General features: G+C 35.9%; 1 protein-coding gene across 2 annotated transcripts in view; it reads right to left on the reverse strand.

The window, feature by feature from the left end:
• The window catches only part of PBLD (phenazine biosynthesis like protein domain containing), a 42,850-nt gene that overhangs the window by 23,564 nt on the left and 5,230 nt on the right, over positions 1-14,056 (reverse strand). The gene's annotated exons all lie outside the window — the stretch shown is intronic.

The following is a 14,056-nucleotide window of genomic DNA, read 5'->3' on the forward strand; positions in this document are numbered from 1 at the left end:
TCATCTGCCAGCTAACATTGCTGTTTCAGTAGCATAGCCATTATTGACAGTACATTGCAGTTTGTTTATGTAATTATTTGGAAATTTTAGTATAGGTTGTCTTTAATATTTTAGAAAATGTGAATAGACAACAGGAACAAATTAAAGTTCTGATAATGAAGCACAGTTTTGAATTGACACTATTATAGATATGATAGGTATGCCAAAAGGAGCAAGTTTTTAGCCTCATTGAACTTCAACCTCATTGGTCTCACACATCAGCTACATGATCAATTGGATGAGAAAATATGTACTGAAAAGACTGTCTAACTTTTCTATAGTAATCATAAATTACACGTGCAAGTTTTTAAAAGAATACGTTTATTTAAGTAGTCTTCTGAAGTTTTCTTAATCTAATTCAGTACAGAAGAATCTAATTTTACAACTAAGTACTTCTAGAAATACTGCATAGCATCTCAAATGAAAACATTTCTTTAAACAGAAAAAAATTCTCAAAGACTGTAATAGTCAATGTCATTTGCCTGCAGATAATAGCCACCTCCCTCTGCCAACCCACCCTACCCCCACCACCACCCCCCATATACACACTTCAGTTCTCTTTTCCTAAAAGAACTTTGATTTTGTCTGGGGAAGCAATATGCCCAGCCCCACCAATAAATCGCAAATTGTCTAAGCCAAGCAGAACAATCTCATTCTCCTTTGCCAGATGCTCACTCTTCCAGATTCACTTACAGCTAGAGATGGCCATATGACCTAATTAGGGTAAGATTGCTGGAGGAATTCTGGGGAAAATCTTTTGCTTTCTGATAAAAGGGGAAGACCCGAGAGGAGAAGGGACTGCCACTGCTCCTCCTCTTTTTCCTTTCTTGATCATGTTGCTGAAGCCTGGAAATGTAGCAATCATGTTTGACCATGAAGCGACAAATATGAATATGAAAAGCTAACTAAGAAATAAAGAGTATGAGTTCTTGACAATATAGTTAACCTGGTAAATAAACATTAGAAGCCCATATTTCCAGATTTCTTCAGTAAACAACAAATGTCTTTAAGGTGCAAATGTCTTTAAGGTTAACATAATATCTTTAAGGTCAAATGTCTTTAAGGTCAAAATAATATCTCCCGAAAGATGTTCACATCCTAATTCCAAGCACCTGTGAATATGTTGTTACGTGACAAGGGGGAATTAAGGTTGCAGATGAGATTAAGGTTGCTAATCAGCTGCCCTTAAAATAAGATTATTATGGATTATCCAGGTGGACCCAATGTCATAGGGGTTTTTAAAAGTAGAAGAGGAAGGCAGAAAAGTCCAGAGTGAGATTTGAACCTGATGCTGTGTTGCTGGCTTGGGGAGCTGGGGAAGGAACCACAAGCCAAGGAATGCAGGTGGCCTTTAGAAATTGGAAAGAGGCAAGGAAACAAGCTCTCCTCCAAAGCCTCTAAAAAGAATTAATCTGGATTAGTCAGTTCAGGATGCCATAACAAAATACTGTAGACTGAGTGATTTAAACAACAGAAACTTATTTTTTCTGGATTGGAAGACTGGGAAGTCTAAAATCACGGTGCCAAAAAATCTGGTTCCTGGTGAGAACTCTCTTCTTGGCTTATAGACAGCCATCTTTTTGCTGTGTCTTCACATGACAGAGAAAGAAGGAGAGCAAGCTCTCTCGTGCCTGTTTTTATAATAAGAGTGCTAATTCCATCATGAGGACCCCAACCTCATGACCTCATCTAAATAAAATTACCTCCCAAACGCCCGCCCCCCAAATCCCATCACATTGGGGTTATGGCTTTAACTTATAATGGGGGGGGCCACAATCACAATCCTAACTGTTGTACAAATTTCCAAAAACAATGATAGTTAATACTTATTGAGCACTTATTATGTGTAACCATCGTTCTAAAAGCATTTAATCCTCAGAGCACCCCCATGAGATAGATACTACTATAATTTCCATCTCCATTTTATAGATGAATGGAAGCTCATAAAATTTAAATGACTTGCCCAAGGTCACACATTTAGGCAATGCCTACATTTGAACCCAAATACTCTAACTCCAGAGTCCATGTTCTTAACCACTATGCCTTAGAATATATCCAAGGACCTAATTTGAAAAACTCTCATTTAAGGAACTAAAATCTTAGAAATTGTAAATATCACTGCGTAACAAATTTTGCCTTAGGTTTTAAATAATTTTTTAGACCATCGTTGAAAACTTAGAATTTAAATATTCTCTTAGAATTTGCAGACACTCAAGAATAACAAGGACTTTGGTACAAGAAACACTAGAAAACTGTGTTATCTTATGTATGAAAAGTAACCAAGATTTATTTCTGATTAAATAAAAAGAGCTGTAGACCAAGTGTAAGTTTCTTTTTTTTAATGAAGATATTTATTTATTTATTTGTTTGTTTGTTTGTTTTTATTATGGTGACATTGTTAACAAAATTCAGTAAGTTTCAGGTGTGCAATTCAACAGTAAGGCATATATATATCGCATCGTGTGTTTACCACCCATAGATTTCTTTCTGTCACCACATATTTGACCCCTTTTACCCTATCTACCCTCCTCTCTCTTCTCCCCCAATACCCTCTGGTAACCACTAATCTATTGTCCCTGTCCATGAGTCTCTGCTTTTTTGTCCTGTTTGTTTGTTGCTTTTAGGTTTCTATCCCACATATAAGTGATATCATGTGGTTTTCAACTTTTTCTGTCTGGCTTATTTCACTTAGCATGATTATCTTAAGGTCCATCTGTGTTGTTGCAAATGACAGTATTTCATCTCTTCTTATGGTTGAATAATATTCCATTGTATATATGTACCACAGCTTTTTTTATCCAATCATCTATCATAGGACACTTCTGTTGCTTCCACATCCTGGCCACCATGAAAAATGCTGCAGGTGGCTTTCCAATTTTCCCAGCACCATTTATTAAAGAGGCTTTCCTTTCCCAACTGTATGTTTTTGGCTCTTTTTTTTTTTTTCTTTTAATTATTTGCCCATATAAACATAGGTTTACTTCTGGACTCTCGATTCTGTTCCATTAGTCTTTGTGTATGTTTTTCTACCAATACAGTGGGTTTTGATTATTGTCACTTTGTAGTATAATTTGAAGTCAGGCAGAGTGATGCCTCCAGCCTTGTTCTTTTATCTCAGGATGGCTTTGGTGATTCAGAGTCTTTGTGCTTCCATACAAATCTGATGAGTTTTTGTTCTATTTCTTTAAAGAATGCCAAAGAGATTTTGATGGGAATTGCATTAAATCTGCATAATACTTTAGGTAATATGGTCATTTTAACTATGTTGATCTTCCAATCCAAGAACATGGAATCTCTTTCCATTTCTTTGTATCTTCTTCGATTTCTTTTAATAGCATCTTATACTTTTCATTATATAGGTCCTGCACACGTTTCGTTAGATTTATTCCCAGGTATTTTATTCTTTTTTGTTGCAACTGCAAAAGGAATTACTTTTTCCATTTCTTTTTCTGACCCTTCATTTATTAGAGTATAGGAATGCTATGGATTTTTGAAGATTGATTTTGTATCCAGAAATTTTACTATATTTGCTTATTGTTTCTAGTAGTGTTCATGTGGAGTCTTTAGGGTTTTCTATGTAGAGAATCATGTCATCCGTAAATAGTAACAGTTTGACTTCTTCATTTCCTATTTGGATGCTTTTTATAACTTTCTCTTGCCTGAATGCACTTGCTAGGACCTCCAATGTTATATGAATAACAGTGGCAATAGTGAACAGCCTTGCCTTGTTCCTGATCTTAGAAGGAAGCTTTTTAGTTTTTCACCATTAAGTATAATGTTGGCTGAGGGTTTATCATATATGACCTTTATTATATTAAGGTACTTTTCTTCCATACCAATTCTGTTAAGTGTTTTGATCATAAAATGGATGCTGTATCTTGTCAAAGGCTTTTTCTGCATCTATTGATGTGATCATATGATTCTTATTTTTTAATTTATGTGATGTATCACATTAATCAATGTATATGTTGAACCATCCCTGTGCCCCTGAGATGAAGCCCACTTGATCATGATGTTTAATTTTTTTACTATGTTGCTGTATTTGGTTCACTAGTGTCTTATTTAGGATTTTTATATCTGTGTTCATGAGATATATTGGTCTGGCTCCCTGATTGGGAGCATAGATATTAGTTTTCTTTTTTGTGTGTTATCTTAGCAGGTTTTGGTATCAGGATAATATTGGCCTCATAAAATGAGTTGGGAAGTATTGCCTCCTCTTCAATTGTTTGGAAGAGTTCGAGGAGAATAGGTATTAAATCTTCTTTGAATGTTTGGTAGAATTCACTGGTAAAGCCATCTGGTCCTGGACTTTTACTTTTTGGTAGGTTTTTGATGATTGTTTCAATTTCCATATTGCTGCTCGGTCTATTTAGATATTCCAGTTCTTGACTCAGTCTAAGAAGGTTGTAGCTTTCTAAGTACTTGTCCATTTCTTCTAGGTTATTAAATTTGGTGTCATGTAATTTTTCATAGTATTCTTGTATGATCTTTTGTATTTCTGTGGTGTCTGTCGTAATTTCTCCTCTTTCATCCCTGATTTTGTTTGTGGCCTTTTTCTTTAGTGAGTCTGTCTAGCCAGAGGTTTATCAATTTTATTAAACTTCTCAAGGAACCAGCTCTTTGTTGCATTTATTTTTTCTATTGCCTTTTTGTTTTCAATTTCATTTAATTCTGCTCTAATTTTGATTATTTCTTTCCTTCTGCTGACTTTAGGCATCATTTGTTCTTCCTTTTCTATTTTTTAAGATGAAGCATTAGGCTGTTTATTTGGGCTCATTCTTGTTTTTGGAGATAGGCCTGTAATGATATGAACTTTCCTCTTATGACTGCTTTTGCCGCGTCCCAAAAGTTTTGATATGTTGTACTATCATTATCATTCATTTCTGTGTATCTCTTGATCTCTTCTTATTTCTTCCCAGACCCAGTTATTCTTCAGTAGCATATTGTTTAATCTCCATGTATTTGTGGTTCTTCCTGCTTTCTTTTTGCAGTTGATCTCCATCTTCAAAGCATTATGATCAGAGAATATGATTGGTATGATTTCAACCCTCTTATATTTGTTGAGGCTATCTCTGTGTCCCAGTATGTGGTTAATCCTTGAGAATGTTCCATGTGCACTAGAGAAGAATGTATAAGCAACTGTTTTGAGATGGAAGGCTCTGTAAATGTCAGTTATGTCCTATTGGTCTAATGTGTCATTTAAGGATGTTATTTCCTTATTGATTTTCTGTTAGGATGATCTGTCCACATCTGACAGTGGGGTATTTAGGTCCTCTACTACAATAGTGTTTTGGTCTGTTTCTCCCTTTAGTTCTGTTAGTAATTGCTTTACATATTTTGGGGCTCCCTGATTGGGAGCATAGATATTAATAAGTGTTATGTCTTCTTGGTGCATGATTCCCTTTATCATTATCAAATGTCTCTCGATATCTTTCTTTACTTTTTTCATTTTGAAGTCTAGTTCGTCTGATATTAGTACCACTACTCCCGCTTTTCTCTGAATGCCATTTGCTTGAAATATCATTTTCCACCCTTTCACTTTGAGTCAGTATTTGTCTTTGGAACTAAAATGTGTCTATTGGAGGCAGCATATGGTTGGGTTTTATTTTTTAATCCAATCTGCAACTGTGCCTTTTTATTGGTGAGTTCAGTCCATTTACATTTAGGGTGATTATTGAAATATGAGGTTTTCCTATAGTCATTTTTATCTTTTTGCTTTCTGGTAGTTTGATGTTTCAATTGCTTCCTTGTCCTTGTGTTTCTGGGTTTTTTAAATTTTGGTTGGGTTTTGTGGATTTTCCCTCTGGTCCTTCTTGTTTTATGTTATATACTTCAGTTCTGAATCTTTGGTATGTGGTTACCATTACCATTACGAATATGTTTAAGATAGTTATATATATATATAAATATAGATATATATACACACACACACACACACACACACACACACACACACACACACACACACACACACACACACACACACACACACACACACACACACACACACACACACACACACACACATATATCCATTTTCTTCTGTGTGCTTTATCTCCATTCCCCTTTGTGAATTTGAATCTTCGAATCCTCCACTTTTCAGTCATCGTTGTCTCAGTTTGTACCTATGTATGCTAAACATTCATTACTATCTTGCTATAGCAAATCTCTTCTTATTGTTTAAGCTTATAATGCCCTGTTCTTAATAAGGGTTGCACTTCTCTGCTTCTATCTGCCTACTTGTCACCTTACTCATAGTTATGTATTTTTTTGTGTGATTTTGTTTTAAGTGAGCTATCCTCTTTCAGTATTTCCTTTAATGCAGGCCTCGTAGTGGAGAATTCGCTCAATTTTTGTATGTCTGAAAAGGTCTTTATTTCCCCTTCATATCTAAAGGAGAGCTTAGTTGGATACATTATTCTTAGCTGGTAGTTACTTTCATTTATTGGTTTGAATATTTGATTCTACTCCTTTCTTGCTTGTAAGGTTTGTGCTAAGTCCGAAGATAATCTAATGGGTTTTCTTTTATAACTTACTGTCTTCTTTTCCCTGGCTGCCCTGAGAATTCTTTCTTTGTCATTAATTTTTGATAATTTTAATATAATGTGTCTTGGAGAAAGCCTTTTTGGGTTGAGATAATTGGGTGTTCTGTTGACTTCTTGAATTCCAAGCTCCAGTTCATTCTTTAGATTTGGGAAATTCTCGTCAACTATTTGTCTGAAAATGCTTTCTAATCCCTGCTCCTTTTCCTCCCCTTTGCGAATGCTCATTATTCTTATGTTTCCTTTCATGATGGTATCAACTGGTTCTTGTATTTCTCTTTCATTATTTTTCATTTTTTGGTTTCCCTCTTCTTCCTTCTGATTTATTTCTAGATTTCTGTCTTTGATATCACTGATCCTTTCCTCCATTTGGTTGACTCTATTTCCTAAGCTTGCTATTTCATTCTTCATCTCTTTCAGTGTGTTCTTCATCTCCAGAAGTTCTATTCCGTTCTTTTCTAGGGTTTCAATCTCCTTGCTAAAAAACTCATTCTGCTGATATAAGTTGTTTTTTCAATTCCTGGAATTATTGATATGAATTATTTTGTATCTCATTGAATTTTTTTCAGTAGTACCATCCTGAATTCTCTGTTATTTAAGTCACATATTTCTATGTCTTTAAGTTTGTTTTCTGGAAATTTTTCTCTTTCTGAACTGCCTTGTCACCTTGGTTGTTCATGGTGTTTAATGGACTGTTTCTCTGCTTGGGCATTAATAGAAGTGTATTCTGCTTCCCCCCGCCCCCAGAAAGATTTATTATGTAAAGGTCTCTCTTTAGCCTGTTGCTAAGAAGGCATTTTTCTTTTGGTTTCCAGCAGGTGGTGTCTAAGCCTCTTGGATCCCTGCTTTATATAAAGTCTTAATAATGCCTTTTTTTTCTTATAAATATTCAATCACGATCGCTACCCTCAGCCTCGGTCCCCATCAGTGTTAGCAACAGTTTTGGTAGCATTTTCTCAGATTCCTCTGGGTCTCCAAGGTGTTTGGTCTTGGAAGATATGACGAGAGGTACCCTCTGGGTAGGGGGATGGGAGATGCACTTCAGCCTTGCTTTTTGCAACTGTGGCTGGTAATAATCAGCTGTTAGTTCTCTTCCATCCCCACTTCTCTGCTTCTGCCCTGATCCCTGGGCACTACCGCTGCGTGGAACTCACAGCTGTCCCAGGCAGGGCTGTTCAGAGAACCCTCCGCACCTTCTCCCCTCCCCCTCTTCTCCTCTCCCCCTCTTCTCCCCTCCCCCTCCTCCTGCAGAGAGCTCTGGCTGCGGAAGGCAGCTTCTTTGTTTCTCCCAGTCCACAGCCCAACTCCCACAGTTCTGACCTGTCGTAGCTCTCATTCGCAGATCGCTTGTTCAGACATACTTGTGTGCAGGTTGGGTGTTTTTTGTTGAGTTTTAGATGTTCAGCTTATTGTTGCTTCACGGGGAGAAATCTGGGGACACATCTCACTCCATCATGCTTCTGACATCACTCTCCAAGTGTAAGTTTCTTAAGCATTTATATTCATTCTTAACACTGGGTCTCAGATTTTAGCATTTGTGGGCGCTTGTTAAAACACAGAATTTCTGATTTCGTAAATCTGAGGTTGGACCTAAGAAATTGTTCCACAGGATGCTGATGCTGTACTTGTAATACTGACCATCATTTGCAAAATTCTTAATCCTTTTAGTAAACTTAGTTATGTCTTTTCTTTCCTCCTTTCTTTGGAGAAAGACTCTCCCTCAGACTTAGATAATTACCTTGAAACTGGTGACTTAGGTCCTCTGGCTTTTGATAAGGATCATTGAAACTCAGCATTCTCTTTGGCCCATTATAAAGGAGGAATGGCTTTAGACCAAAATAGGGTCCTTAGAGTCAGAGAAGGAAGAGGAACTTAAACCTAAGTTTTTTCTCTTTTTTTCCTTTTACAAAATGTATTAACCAAGCCTCTTTTCCTTTACCTGCTTGATGGACAAATTAATGAGAGAAACATAACTAGATATATAATTTAAGCAACAAGTTTGTATCTTTTTCCTTGTCTAGGGACCCCATCCTAAAGCAGAGAGGGAAAGAGCTCCATGAAACCCCAATAGGCAGGGACTACAACCCTCCTCAGCAAGAAGCAGATATAGAAGAGACCTCTGATCCATCAACTTCCATACTAATAAAAAAGGGGATTCATGGCTCTTAGAAAAAGGTTAGGCTGTAAAGTTAGATAAGGAATTTCGCATCCGCTTGCAAAGACCCCATTCTAGAAAGGGTCTGCCCTAGTCTGCCCACAATTAAGCAAGCCAGAAGGCATTTTTGGACTAAAAGTAACTCGTAGGAGGAAACAAGTAAGCATAAAATTGAGTATTAGTTTCAAGCAGTCTCTTGCACCTGCAAAATGAAGACCCCAACAACCTTCACCTCACCTGAGTCTCATTATACCATCATTATAATATGATGTATATGCCTGGAAGTTCATTAATATCATTATAATTCTGGGAACAATGTGCAGACAGCAAATGATGAGTCACTGAGTCCTTTCGATCTTAGTTGTCAATCAAGAAAGGCCACTCCTCTAAGGAAAGTAACTACCCACAGCAAATAGAGATAAAAACCCCAAAGACTGCTACTGTGCCCTTGAGTCTTTTGAGCCACTCTTTTCTTGCTTGGGCCCACTTCCTTGTCTGGAAATGTACTGTTGCTTTACTTTCTCTTTTAATAAGGCTATTCTTTTCTGCTGTATTTCGGTGCTTTGCTCAATTCTCTGTGAGACATCAAGAACCTGGACAACACGCTGAGAGGGGAACCCCACTCTCCATTAACACTTGGAGAATCGCTTTACAAAGAACATGAAGTTTCTAACACCATAAATGTATAAAGGTATTTTTTTTAATGTATAACTTTAATTTTTATTCTCTGTCAAAGGGTAAAGAAAGGAAGATTTATTTATTTATTTATTTATTTATTTATTTATTTATTTATTTAATATCCCTATTAGTACTGTATGGTGATAGGTTATGCTCAAGGTGTAGGACTCACATTAACAATTTTATTTTCAAAAATTATCATGTATTTTTTAAACGTCAGGCATGTGATAGACTTTGGGGGTAAAATGATGAATAAGTCACTAGCTCTCTCTCAAGGAATTCTCAGCCAGTAGGGAGAGCAATGTAAAAATTATAATATGAAAGAAAAAGATATAGATAAAATGCTTAGGAACACAATGAGAGAGCAATGACTCTACCCAGGAGACAGAGGGAGCTCCAGAGATAAAGTGACTTTTGAATGGGTCTGAAAATACACACAAATAAGTGTTTACCAGTTCCAGAAGTTGGGAATAGGCATCTTAGGCAGAGTATTTAGATTGATCGCAGGGCAAGCAATTGGATGTGGATAGAGCAGGGAAGAGGATAGGAGAGAGCGGAGATGAGGCTATTAAGACCTGCTGGAGCCAGTGTTCATGATTTGGTCTTCATCTTTGTGGGTTCAGAAATCCAAAGTTCAGTTCACTGGTTATTGTGTGTCAGGCTCCAATGCTAGGCATGTAGGGAAAAGAGAGAGGCTCATGAATGAGCCATAACCCTCTACCCCAAGGATCTGATCTAGAATTTCTTTCTGAAGATGTCTCTCTTTTTCTCTCTCCTTAAAATTAATTTTAATTTCATTTCTATAAGGAGAAGGTAGCTAGCCTTAAACTACCCCCTGAACTGCTAAGAGAAAATTTGATATAATTAAAGTAAGCAACTTTCAGTAAGAGATCTTGCACAAATTCTGGCATCCTGCTCAACCTAATGCCTGCTGAAGCTATCAGGTAGGTGTTTTTCAAATGATCCAAATAATTTTAATGATCCTTTTCTAGTTTCACTCATATTCCATTTGAACCCCTAAAGTGACTTTATATGCCCCTCAATAATGCCAAACAAATATTCTATTTTTTTTTATTTTTATTTTTTTTTAGGCAAAGCAATCCTTAGTTGACCTCACAGATTGCAAGAACCTTGTCAACTTACAATTCTTTATTTTTTTATTTTTCATTCCTACAGCACCTGGTCTTCTTAGGTGGTCTCCCACCTAAGTACTAACCAGGCCCAACCCTGCTTAGCATCTGAAATATTCTATTTAATAGGAATCAATTACCTCCAGAGGGTACAAGCTCATAAATCTAAATTAATACAATTTCTCAAATATTTATATCTTTAACTCTTTAAGTTGGTTTTTAATCACCAATTTAGTATATGAATATAATCTTATAAACAGTAAGATAGTATAGAAAAAAACCTAAAATCCTATTTGACAATTCCTACTACCTCCAGAAGTCCATCAGGTTTGTTTTTGAGAACACTGCAGACATTTCCCTCAATTCTAATCTTGGTCCCCTTTACCATGTAAATGTAGGGAAATGATAAACCTCCCTTGTTTAAATAGCTTAGTTATTAAACCAGCCTATGGATGTGCCTGGGAACACTGGTACTTGTCCTTCTGTAATAGTCTTAGTTTGTTTACAGTCTCCTGTGGCTATGGACAACAGAAAGTAGATTTCTGTTCTTCTCTAGCTTTTAACATAGAAGTCACGTAGCTTTGCCTTATGACTACTGCCTCAAAACTAGGCAACTCATTAATAAATGCCAGTTTAGTTCTTTGAAATGGTAAATACTTAATAGAGTGCTGGCATCCAAAGTGTACATGAACACTGTCTACTAGCTGGTAGAAAGAAAATAGGTATAAAAAATTACAACTTCTAAATAAAGTAAGTTTTAAATCAAAATTTGGAAGGAAGTTTATTTTTAAATTAGTTTCATCTAGGTACTAATATATATGTATGTGTATATATAATGTATATGGCGTTCAGCTACTTTGCGTTTACTCTTATGCATGTTTCCTAGACTTAATAGAAGCTCTGGAACGCTGCCATTAATAAATGTTTATAGACTAGTTCCGAATTCCTCAACTACACTTATGTTCAAACACCCACTGTTCTAGAAAATTCACTTTTTTCTGTTTAAGTTTATAGTTCTCATCACCATGACTTACCTTTATTAACCAAATTTTTAAAAAATACTTTGACTACTTGAAAACAAGACCCACATTGTTGCCCCCTTAGAGGTTCAAAGGATTAGAGCAGACTTCAGAAAATAAATTATAAACTGATTTCGTGAACCTTTCTAAGTAAGAAAAACACGATTCACTACTTTGTTTGCAGTAAAAGCCTTAGCATATGCCAAAAATTGTTTAGGCTCTTTTTACTGATCTATAAAGAAGTTGTATTTGACTATCCAACTTTACTGCATGTTTTGAATTTTGAATTTTTGGACAGTCTCACAGTTAAAGACTTATCAATCTTTTTGTAAAGCACTGGTGGAATATTGCTCTATCTTGAAACTAAATGGGGAAAACTGGGTCTACAAAGTCATTAGAGAAAAATACTAGCTATCTCTCTACATACATATGTCGACATAAGAAATGTCCAAACCTGTAGAGTATTTTTATAAGAGTTTATTTGAACCAAACTGACAACATATGCCAGGGAGCAAGATCTCAAATGCTCTAGCGAATAACAGTTTTGCAGTTTCTTTCATACACTAGAAATTAAGGAGGGAACAGAAGGAAGATCAAATGGAAGTGGGAAAAGGCAAGGCGGGGATTGGATTGCAGAATAGTTAACAAGATTATATGCTCTCTTGAGAGTGGTTATTTCAAAGACATGCTAACCTAGATGCACAGAAACAATAAACAAGTCTTGCTTAAGGCAAAAATAAACCTTTTACTAAAAACTTATATGCTAGGGGTATGATTACTCGCCATGACCTACCCAGTTAAGAATTTATGATCAGATCACCCTGTGAGGTTAATTTCCATAGAACCCCTTTTCTCGTCCACACATACTATTTCTACTAGTGATGAGGAATACTGTTTTTTGAAAATGTTATGATTATTACAATCTTATAAGTAAGCAAAATAACTCTTAAAACCTGTAGCTCTCACTACTTATATATATACCCTTCTGTTCTTTTTATGTATACTTAGAAATATGTGCTTATTAGAAATACAGCAGTAATAGAGGCTAGAGGAACAATAAAGACATAAGACGTATAGAAAAAAATAGCAAATGGCAGACTTAAACCCTATCTTATTAGTAATTACATTAAATATAAATAGACTAAACTAATCGAAGGGCAAACATCAGCACAATGGATTTTTAAAAACATGATCTAACGATATGCTTTCTACAACAGACAAACTTTAAATTCAAAGACACAAAAGACAAAGTAAAAGAACAGGAAAAAGATAAGCTATGCATAGAGTAACCAAAAGAGAGCTGGAGTGACTATACTAATAGCAGACAAAGTAGACTTTAAGACAAAAATTGTGACTAGATACAAAGAAACATATTTTTTAATGATAAAAGGATCAATCCATCAGGGAGATATGACAATTATAAATATACATGCACCTAACAATATAACCCCAAAACACATTAAGCAAAAACTATCAGAATTGGAGAAATAGACATTTCATCAATAATACTGTAGTTGGAGGCTTCAATGCCTACTTTCAACAACTAGAAAGAAGATCAGCAGGGAAACAGAGGACTTTAATTACACAATAAATCAACCAGACCAAACAGGTATTTATAGTACATCCCACAATTACAGTAAACAAAACATTCTTCTACATTATTGGAACATTCTCCAGGATAGACCATATATTAGGCCATAAAACAAGTCTCAATAAATTTAAAGACTTGGAATTATACAAAGGATGTCCTTCAACTGCAATGGAATAACAAAAGGAAAAGGAAATTTGTGAAGTGTGGAAATGAGCATTCCCTAAAAATAAAAGAAACTGAGGCTCCTTGGAGAAATGGCTGATTCTAGGGCCAGGGCAGGGAGAACACCAGATGAGACTGGAGTATCTTCTAGTACCAAAAAGTAAAGCAGTACAGTTGTCCCTTGGTATCCGCAAAGGATTGACTCCAAGACCCCCACAGATACCAAAATCCAAGGACACTCAAGTCCCTGATATAAAATGGCATAATATTTGCATATAACCTATCTATACCCTCCTATATACTTTACATCATCTCTAGATTACTTATAATACTTAATACAATGTAAATATTATATAAATAGTTGTTATAATGTATTATTTAGGGAATAACAGGAAAAGTAAGTCTGTACATGCTTAGTACAGACCCAACCATCATAGGCCTAACTACATAGTACATGTCTGCAACAGTGTAACATTTAAAAAGATATAGTTTCCATCCAGTTGAATCCACAAATGCAGAACCCATGGATACAGAGGGCTGACTACTCAATAAAAAGTATAGGGGCATCTCAAAGAAATATGAGCCAACTTGAAGGACTCCCAGTAGCCTAAAGCAAGAACAACTTGAGCAACAAAATAAGTTACATAGTATTGGATTAAAAGTATAAAATTAATGTACATGAGTCTGTACTGACATAAATAAGAGATGGAGGGAGGGAGGGAGGGAGGGAGGGAGGGAGG

This window comes from Pteropus vampyrus, unplaced genomic scaffold, assembly GCF_000151845.1.
Source record: "Pteropus vampyrus isolate Shadow unplaced genomic scaffold, Pvam_2.0 Scaffold202, whole genome shotgun sequence".
Taxonomy (NCBI): Eukaryota; Metazoa; Chordata; class Mammalia; order Chiroptera; family Pteropodidae; genus Pteropus; species Pteropus vampyrus.